The following is a 10,278-nucleotide window of genomic DNA, read 5'->3' on the forward strand; positions in this document are numbered from 1 at the left end:
TGCTTAGCAATAAAGAAACACTGGAAACTGGGTTGTTGGGCTATTGCATCATTAGGAAAACACCATAGAGTGTACTTACACAAACTTAGGCGGCCTGCTGCACTCCCGGGCTAAAGGTTATAAATACCCATAGTTCAGCCTACCTCACCCATGGCCATGAGCAAAACATCCCCATGTTAAATCAAACACCAGAGTGATGCAATCCAGTGATAGGGTAAACACAAAGCCCACGAAGCTGCTGCTGGCATAGCAGTGCTGCTTTTCACTAAAGTTCCTTATGTGAGCGGAAAGAATATACTCTAACAATGAAAAAAGTCTACTTTTTACTTAAACCAACATAACAGTTATTAAATTAAATCATTATTAAATATGTATAATACACAATCGTATTGCTATATTGTTATGCATTGGCAGCACACCAAAGCATCACAAACATGCCAATAATGCATTGCACTATGATGTTGGGATGGCTACAGTAATGTAAGTCAGCTCATTGCTACCTATGGGACCTCATCATAGATTTAATCTGTTCTTGACCGAACTGCCACATGGACGACATAGCTGTGTCTGTACGGACCCCCTACAAAGCAGTAGATGTTCAGCATTTCCCTCTTTATGGGAATGTGCAGGGAAGCTATAACTTACCAATAAACTGGTAGAGTGCACAGCACTTCAAAAGCCTGACAGGATCAAGCAGTCAATGAAGATTCCCACTGCTGCTCCAAATGTAGAATGATAAAACCCCTTGGAAAGCCAATCCTCAGTTTCTTAAGGATCTAAAATACTTTTTACCATGTGATCCAGACATGCCACCCTGAGATGCTCACCCAAAAAGAAGGAACCTAGGTCCATTAAAGACATCAAGTCCAAAGACAGGAATGTTCACACAGCTTTAAAACTTTTCAAGTCCGGTGGTGGTGGCGCATGCCTTTAATCCCAGCACTTGAGAGGCAGAGGCAGAAGAATTTCTGAGTTCAAGGTCAGCCTGGTCCACAGAGTGATTTCCAGGAGAGCCAGAGCTACACAGAGAAACTGTTTTGGAAGGAAAAAAAAAAAGAATGTGAGTGAGAGAGAAGTCAGACAACAGGAGATTCATGCTGGGTAGACTCCTATGAAATTCTAGAAAACGCATACTGTCTGTAACAACAGAAACAGACCAGTAGCTGCCTGGGACCTAAGTATACAGTGAGTCAGGACTATAGAGAGGAACACACAAGGAACAGGCACATACACCATGGATATAAATAGACTAGAACTTACCAAGTTGGACACTGTGGTGGTTTGAATGTAATTGGCCCCCATAGCTCATAGGGAGTGGCATTATTAGGAGGTGTGGCTTTGTTGGAGTAGGTGTGGCCTTGTTTAAGTGTGTCACTGTGGGGGCGGACTTTGAGGTTTCCTATGTTCAAGATACTGCCAAGTGTCTGAGTCCTGCAAGATGTAGGACTCTCAGCTACTTCTCCAGCACCATGTCTGCCTGCACGCCGCCACGCTCCCCGCCATAATAATAATGGACTGAACCTCTGAAACTGCAAGCCAGCCACCCCAATTAAATGTTTCTTCTTTTATAAAAGTTGCTGTGGTCATGGTGTCTCTTCACAGCAATAGAAACCCAAGGACAGACACCATATAGTTTTTAGTATGTAAGTTTGCGGTATATCAATTATAAATCAATACAATCGTAAGGTGAATGTGCTCTCTTCTCCACTCCAGCCTTGCACACTCAGCCTCCCCTTGCATACTTAACATCTGCTCCTGGCTGTGTGACAGGCGTGTCGAACTTCACATGTTCCCACTAAAGCGTGATCTTTTTTTTTTCCCCTTTCCCTCCAAACCCACTCTTGGCACATTCTGTCTCATCTTAGCAGACGATGACTTCATCCTCCCATGAGCTCAGTTTAGCAAACCTGGGAGTCATCCTAGAGCAGCCCTTGAATGCCCCTGCCTCAGCACCACGTCTGATCTCTCTCACCAGATTTCACTGGTTCTTTGTAACGTCTTCTTGCGGCAGCCACCGCAGTCTCAACCCCCATTATCTTTTAGCTAACCGACTGCTGTTGCCCTCACCGTGCACTTGTGATGTGTTGATAAAGCTGTAAGAGAGGAGGAAGGGAGGGACAGGATGGAGAAGGAGGAAGGTGAGAAGCAAGGAAAGAAAAGACTAAGGGAGAGAGAGGAGTGGGGGGAATGTGAGGGAGGGAGGCCGAGAGGAAAGGCTTTTCTTCTTCCTTCATGTCATGCAGTGTATCCACTCCTCAGCAAAGGCTAGGGTTAAACATAAAACGGGTCATGCCTCCTTGGCCCAGAACTTGGGGTAACTTCCTGTCTGGCTCAGGGTAGGATCCAGAGTCCCTTCTGAGGGTGCACCCTCTCAGTTGCCCTGCTATTTCTTCTCCTGCCTCTCAGTTGCCCTGCTATTTCTTCTCCTGCCTCAGTTCTTACCTAGATAATTCTGTCTGGTCACTGGGTTCCCTAGCAGTTCCCTCAAACAGGCCAGGCAGGTTCCTGTCTCTGGACTTTACCCTGGTGGTTCCCTTGTGAGGACAAAGGACACTCTTTCCTTAAATGACCACATGGCTCATCCCTTGACCTTTTTTTTTTTTTGATTCAGTTTCCTTTCAAGTCTGTCTCCTCCTTTCTGCTCCCTTCTCAGTCCCAGACGACCTCTCATGCAAGTTCATTAGTGTTAAAGAAGGTCCTGGAATGTAGAGACGCTCACACGCATATCCCATCGCTGCAATAATTCATGGACTGCTGCTTCATCCCCTTGTTCTTCAAATCAGCCTCCAATCATCTTTTTCTACTTTTGTTTTCATTTTGTTTGTTTGTTGAAGGTAGGGTCTCCTGTAGCCCAGATTGACCTTGAATTACATATATAGCCAAGGATGACCTTGAACTCATGATCCTCCTGTTTCTTCCTGGCAGCAAGTGCCATGTGCTGTTACCCTCAGTGTGCCCAGACCTTGCAGATTTTTGGGTAGGCTGCCTGACAAGCAAGCCTCAGCTATTCTTTCGCTCTCTCTGCCTCTGCCCCCAGCATTGACATTACCAGCACCTCCTTGTGTCCTTCCCTAGCTTTCGTATGCAGATGTTTGGGATCTAAATTCAAAGCTTCACGCTTGTGCAGCAAGTACTTTAGCCCCCTGAACCATTCTCCCCAGCCCCAGGTGCAGATTGTTTTATTAGGCCAGGGTTCCACCATGGCTTAGCTGTCTGTCTCAGCTTGGGTAAACTTCCCAATGGTTTTGCCTCTTGGTTTCCACCTGTATAAAATCAGTGACTACTCTATGCATCTTACAAGACTTCTATGATCCATAGGATGGGGTGAGGAAAAGTATGTAGAAAACATGAAACCAGCATGGACACGCCAGCATCACCGCCACCTGGAAGAGCCGTTGCCAAGGTGGTGGGTGTGGAGGCCGCTCACGGCACAGGTCACTGCAGGACTGAGTGACTCAGCTTGCTGGATTTAAATAATAATAGTGGAAATCGCCATTGTTAGCCCTTTGTGTATTTGTTACTCATTAGGTAATATTGCTATTGCTTCATGAACGCACGTACACCAATCATTACTGTTTGTTCAACGCTAGCTGTGTGTTCGCTGCTGTGAGGGACACATTCTGTACATCATCTTGTTGCATCAGCACTGATGATTCTGCGAGATACAGGTGCCTCCATGTGCCCTGTTTCACTCATGAGGACACCAAGGATCAGAGAAGTTAAGCAACTTGCCCAGATCATCACGTAGCCATTCTGGGCGGGGCTGAAATTTAAACCTCACTCACCTCACTCTCCTCCAGCCTTTAATCCACCGGCCCTCTTGGTCTGAAGTGGGTGAGTAGGTGGGACCTCTACCACCCAGGAGGCTTCTGGAAATATTTGAACTGCTTTTGTAATACCTGAGGATGCCGCGGGCATCTGAAGATGGTACTAGAATTGCTGTCCTTATTAACTCCCTAGAGCCCTCATAACAAACGTTCCTTTAGACAACAGGGATTGGTTCTCTCACAGTTCCAAAGATGAGACGTCCCAAAGTAAGGTGTCAATGCTCTTCTCCCTCTAAAGCCTTTAGAGAAGAATTGTTCCCAATTCTCCTGGCTTCCGGCGGCTCCTTGCTCTCTTTGGGGTCTTTGGCTTATGGCTACATCACCCCACATCACGCCTCTTCCCCCCCTCTTGCCCTATATCTTTGGGTCCTCTACTTTCTTAAATAAGTTTATTTTTTTCATGTTTATTTTTCCTTTTTAATTTTATTTTTATGTTTCCTTTACGTGATTAATTGTGTTCATGAATGCATGTGCCACAGGGCACATGTCGAGGTCAGAGGACAACTTGCGGGAGTTGGTTTTCTCCTCCCACCATGTGGGTCCTGAGGATTGGACTCAAGTCATCAGGCTGGGGCAAGAGCCTTTACCCGCCAAGCCCTTCATTATCTATCTCATCAGCCCTTCATTTCCTTTTTAATCAAATACTAGAAATATATACAGAACATTACATTAAGAGCCAACTCCAAATCCGTAAGTATTTCATACCCAGACTCTATTCTGATTACATCTGTGAACACTCTTGTCCTAACCAAGGGTCACCTTGGACGTTCCAAGTGGGTCTGAATTGAGGGAAGAAACCATGCAACTCATGCTACTGCAGAACAATGAACAGCAGCAGCCCACAACCAAGATCTGTCTAGCTCCAGATTACCAGCAAGGCTGAGGTGGAGGGAGTCCGAGGCATGTGCGCCCTGGGAAACAAGAAGAATGTACTCTCGTTAATCCTGACAGCTGCCTGGAGCAGTGACTCCGCGCTCAGAGGCCACTCTGCCTTCCCATTGCCTCTACTTCTCTGGGATCCCTTCCTTTCCCCTACCCTCTGCCTGCATTTCCGTAGGAGTCTAGGTTTTGAACCACAGGGTCTGATCTACCCTGTTAAAGTGTTAAGCTTTAACTATGAATTGGAACTTCCTGGCTTCTTCCTCCCCAAAGGGAAAGATGCTCAATCACAGAGAAGTGAATGTTTGGGACTTAGGAAAACAAGCTGTGTGAAGCGGATCTCATCTAATGACTTCCAGAGCACCTGTTTTCATTCTCTCAGCAAATGTTCATTGAGCATCTACTGTGTGCATGGCCTTGAGCCTACAGCTGGGAGTAGCAAAGATGATAGTGTCTGTGTTCTCCAGAAGCTTCTACTCTGAGGAAACAGCCGCAGTGTGGTAAGATGGGAGATAGAGGGTGCCCCATCTTTCAAGGCATCAGGATGGTTTCCTGGAGCAAATGAGGTCTTAGTTGAGGTGTGAAAATTGAGACTATGGATCCAGGTCTTAGCACAATCTTTGACTCCCAAACAAAGGCCAAGAGAAGTGTGGTAACCCAGAATGGAAGTGTAAGGAAGACTAAGAGAAGAAAGAGACACACTGGGTAGTCAAAGAAGATGGGCCCATGCTCCAGCCCTTTAGAAGAACAGAGCAGGAGTCCTTCCTAACACATGACCTCTTCCTCCCAGGCGTTCAACATGAGCCCTTGCGATGCTCTCTCCCGGGTCCATTCATTCCCCTCTTCCCAGAGTCACATGGACTGGTTCAGTACTGATCTCTGAAGTCTTTGAACCCATTCAGAAGCACTGGGAAGCACTGGAAATGCCAGACATCTTTGATATCTAGAACATGCTGTGGAACAATCTTGGTACACTGTGAATATGTATTAATATCATTAGTTAATAAAGGACTGACTGGCCTATAGCTGAGCAGGAAGGGATTGGGCAGGAGAGCTAGACTAGGAGGATGCTGAGAAGAAGAAGGGTGGAGTCTGAGGAGTCTCAAGGAGACACAGAGAGAAGCAAAATGAACATGCCATGTTGAAAATAGGTACAGCCATGTGGCAGAGGGTAGATAAGAAATATGGGTTAACTTAAGTTAGAAGAGCTAGTTAGTAACAAGCCTAAGTTAGAGGCTGAGTATTAACAATTAATCAATAAGAAGTTTCTATGTGGTTATTTGGAAACTGGTTGGCAAGGCAGGAAAGTCCACCTACAAGAAGTTGCTTTGTCAAGCCAAGAGACAGGCAGAGACAGAAAGTTCTCAGGAAGCATGTGTGTAAGGGCCAGCGGTGAGCCTGCCAGGCAAAGGTGAAAGTCTCATTCACCGAGCCATTGCATCGATGGTAGCAGAACAAAGGGAATTGAAGAACTGCGTGACAGTATTCTATCTGTACCAGACAGGAACGAAAGCACCATGAGCTTGGGCTCTGGCATCAGTCTGATGCAGGTTCATATCCTGTCTCTACCACTCACCGCTTGCACTTAATGACACTCCTGTCACCTAGGCTGTGCGTCCATGTGTGCATTGCACTCCTCATGACTCTGTTCCCACAAGAGCGCAGCACAGGGCTCGACACACAGACAGAACACAGAGCTTCATGTTCATTTGGTTCCTTGCTTTTGGTCATGAACCTAAGCCCATCTCCCTCCTTCATCCATTTTTCTAGGGACACTCTCTGGATTGAGATGGGAGAAACAGCTAATGGTAAAAGAAAAAATGTACATAAGTCATAGGTGTATAGCCTGACATAACCTCAGAAATGGAACAGACTTACACACCAGCATAAGGCTGAAGAAATAGGATACAGCTGGGCAGTGGTGGCACACGCCTTTAATCCCAGCACTCGAGAGGCAGAGGCAGGTGGATCTCTGTGAGTTTGAGGCCAGCCTGGTCTACAAGAGCTAGTTCCAGGACTGGCTCCAAAGCTACACAGAAAAACCCTGTCTCAAACAAAAAACATACAAACAAACAAAAAAGATACTATTTCCTGGTGCTTGTGGGCTACAGACCCCAGCCTTCCAAAGACCCCTTAAATGTCACCACTACCCCCACGGGTAACCTCTACCTTGAATCCTGAAGCCAGCCACTGACCCATCCTCTTCTATCTCTGATCAATCAAACCATGCCATCCATGTCTGACTTCTGTCACCTAGCCTGTTGATAAGTGTCACCTGCCCCTGTAGGGGTGGTTATATGCCACTCAATCTTGCTGCTGCTGCCGCCGCTGCTGCTACCCAGTATTCCATTGTGATTAGCCAGCCATTCCACCACAGATGGTTTCTTGGGGTGTTTGTAGTTTGGGGCTGTCACAGTAAGTGCTGCAATGAAGATTTTAGTGTATGCTTTATTTTATTTTTGTTTTTTCGAGACAGGGTTTCTCTGTAGCTTTGGAGCCTGTCCTGGAACTAATTAGTGTATGTTTTAGAGAGTACATGTGCACATTTCTGCTAGGTGTTGACCCAAAAGTAGAAATGCTAGGTCATAGTATATTTTAAAGAAACTTGGGTTGGGTCAGGCAGGGTAGAATACGCCTATCATCCCAGTGCTTGGGAGGCTGAGACAAGGTGATCATAAGTTGGAAGCTAACCTGGGTTTCACGCTAAGTGGAAGACCACTTGGGGCTCTGTATTAAGTTTAATTCCAGCTTGGGCAACATGGAGAGACTTCCTATGAAAACCAGGCGGTGGTGGTGCACACCTTTAATCCCAGCACTCAGGAGGCAGAGGCAGGCGGATCTCTGTGAGTTCAAGGCCAGCCTGGTCTACAATAGCTAGTTCCAGGACAGCCAGGGCTACACAGATAAACCCTGTCTCGAAGAAACAAAAACAAAAACAAAACAAAACAAAAAAAAACAAACAAAAAAGAAAACAAACCCCAATTTAAAAAAAAAAAAAAGATCCAAGCTCAAGGCACTGTGTTCTCCTTCCTCAACAACCAGTTAAGCATATGGTTTACCTGTCCAGGCAAACTTGCCACATGTTCAAGGCTGCCTGGCTCACAGAGCAGGAACTGGTTATAAACAAAGCAAACAGCTGCATTTATAAAGCCTGGATTATGCCAAGGACAACTGAGCTGTTAGACTGCCAAGGTAAATGGTCACAGATTTCGGTAACCTCTGTGCCCCGAGATCTATTCCTTCATCTTGTGAGGAGGCAGGGATGAAGTAGTTGGTCCGGATCCCTTCAGGCTGTATCTTCTAAGACCTGGAGTCTCCTGAGCCCAGGGGGCAGGAATGGATGTGCTCTAAGGCTCCTCCTTTCTGTTTGAGTATCCCTTGTGTTAATATTTAGGCATCTGCCTTTAGGGTCCTGAGAGAATACATCCTCAGCTGCAGCCATACATCCTCCTGTGCACATTTACTACGTTCCCTTTTAAAAGATGGGCCTGCCCATCTCCCGTTTCTTTCTTTCCCTCCCCCCCCCCCGCTTACCCTCCCTCTCTCTTTCTTGTCCACCATTTTTGTCCCCAGAGACCAGTCTCTGCCCCAGTTCTCTGTCTCCTTCTCTGCCCCTTTCTCTCTCCTCTTCCAATAAATCTATGTGAGCCTTGTTGCATGGTGTGATTTCTCTTCATGGCATTTTTTTTTTTAATTACAGCAACTTGTGGCCATGGTTACGACATCTACAGGGGCTCCCTTGCCTCTCTTACTGGGGAAGATGGTGACTTCTCCATTCCCCATTATCTACATCCCATCTCCCTTTGTGTGTCCTCTTTAGACACTGTAGAAGGGTTCTCTTTCCCATTGGCACCAAACTGATCCTGATGGGGACCTCCAGGAGCAATGGGGAGATCTCCAGGCAAAATGACAAGTCCCATCCACCATCACCCTGGTGGGGGCAGAAAAGATGCATCATGCTGGGGGGTGGGGGACCCTCTAGGTTGCTTGAGGTCTCACCAGGAGGAAAGGCAGTGGCTCTTCCTAAACAGAGACACAGTGTGAAAATGCCCATCTTAGGTTCATGCTGTCCCTGGCTTCTCCCTCCTGCCTATGAACCCACAGACTAGTCCTTAACATGGCTGACCCACTGTAGCTATATACCTGCCTGGATGCGCCCTGTCTTCCCACCTAAGGAGCAGTCCCAGGAGTGGACCTGATGGCATTCTTTGTGCTTTATGCACAATGGGCAATCAGAACTGACAGGTGGGCGTTTTACTATGTGGAGACACGTTGTGTGATATTTTGGTTGTATTCTGACAACAAAGTTTGTTTTGAACCAGAGGGCGGAGCTAGCCGCTAGTTGACCAAAATTAACCATAGTGGTTTCGGAGGACCGAGGAAGTAATAAGGCAGGACTTAGAAAGGATATCAGACATTTTGAAGGAAGGAATAGAAGAGGTAGGAGGTCACTGGTGGCTTCTCTGCTGCTTCTCTGATCATTCAGGTTCTTACCCCGATATCGGACTCCCGATTTTTTATTGATAAAGAATGATTAGATAAATGCTTCAGAGACGCTGCTCCCAGCACTGGTGTCTTAAATCACTAAACATGTCACCGTGATTCATTCTCCAATCAGTGTTTCTTGTTATCAGTAGCATCGGTACTCAGTGTGGTAAAGGCTTTGCACACCCTGGGTTTGGAATTAAAAGACCATGATTTGAAGCTAGAATCTTGAATTTTGTAAGCATGTGACTTTCCTCTATTTCCTTTGCTGTGAGATGAAAGTGAATGACACCCGCTGGGCTAGATTCTGAGGGAGAATTAGACCATCTGTGAGGCTGAGGTGATGGTAAGTACACACACATGCACAATAACGAAACTGGACTTCAGTGCACAGACGTCACACCAGCTTTCCAACGTACTTATCTAAGATAAGTAACAGGCCGGGTGGCGCACACCTGTAATCCCAGCTCTTGCAGAGGACCTGGGTTTGATTCTCAGCACCTCCAAAGTAAAGAAATAGTTTAATAAATTATAATTACGGAGAGAATAAGGTTGCTGTGATTCGTTATCTAATTTATGTTCCTTGTGTAAATTTTGTCTGTTGTTCTACATAGTAAGATAAAGAAATGCATCAATGTTTTCAGGGTTTTTTTTGTCCTCAAATGGTACCTCAATCTTTGTTTTATGTGACCTTAACATCGTTATGTAAAAGGCTTATTTATTTTATGTGTGTGAGTGTTTTGTGCTGTGTGTATGCCTGGTACCCATGGATGCCAGAAGATGGCAGTAGATCCCTTAGAAGTGAACTTATAGATGGCTATGAGGGGCCATGTGGATGCTGGGAACCAAACCCCAAGTCCTCTGTGAGAGCAGCAAGCATTTTTAACCTCGGAACCATCTCTCCAGGCCCAACCTTGACATTCTTTTTTTCCCTTTCATTCGTTTTTTTCTCCCTTCATGTGTGAATGTGTGTGTGTGTGGTGTCTGTCTGTTTATGTCTATGTGTATTTGTGTGTGTCTCTGTATGTATTCCTGTGTGTGTCTGTGTATATCTGTATGCCTGTGTGTATGTATATGCCTGTATGTG

Source organism: Microtus oregoni, unplaced genomic scaffold (genome assembly GCF_018167655.1).
Source record: "Microtus oregoni isolate MIOR12 unplaced genomic scaffold, Mior012 000004F_ref0000308, whole genome shotgun sequence".
NCBI classification, from domain to species: Eukaryota; Metazoa; Chordata; class Mammalia; order Rodentia; family Cricetidae; genus Microtus; species Microtus oregoni.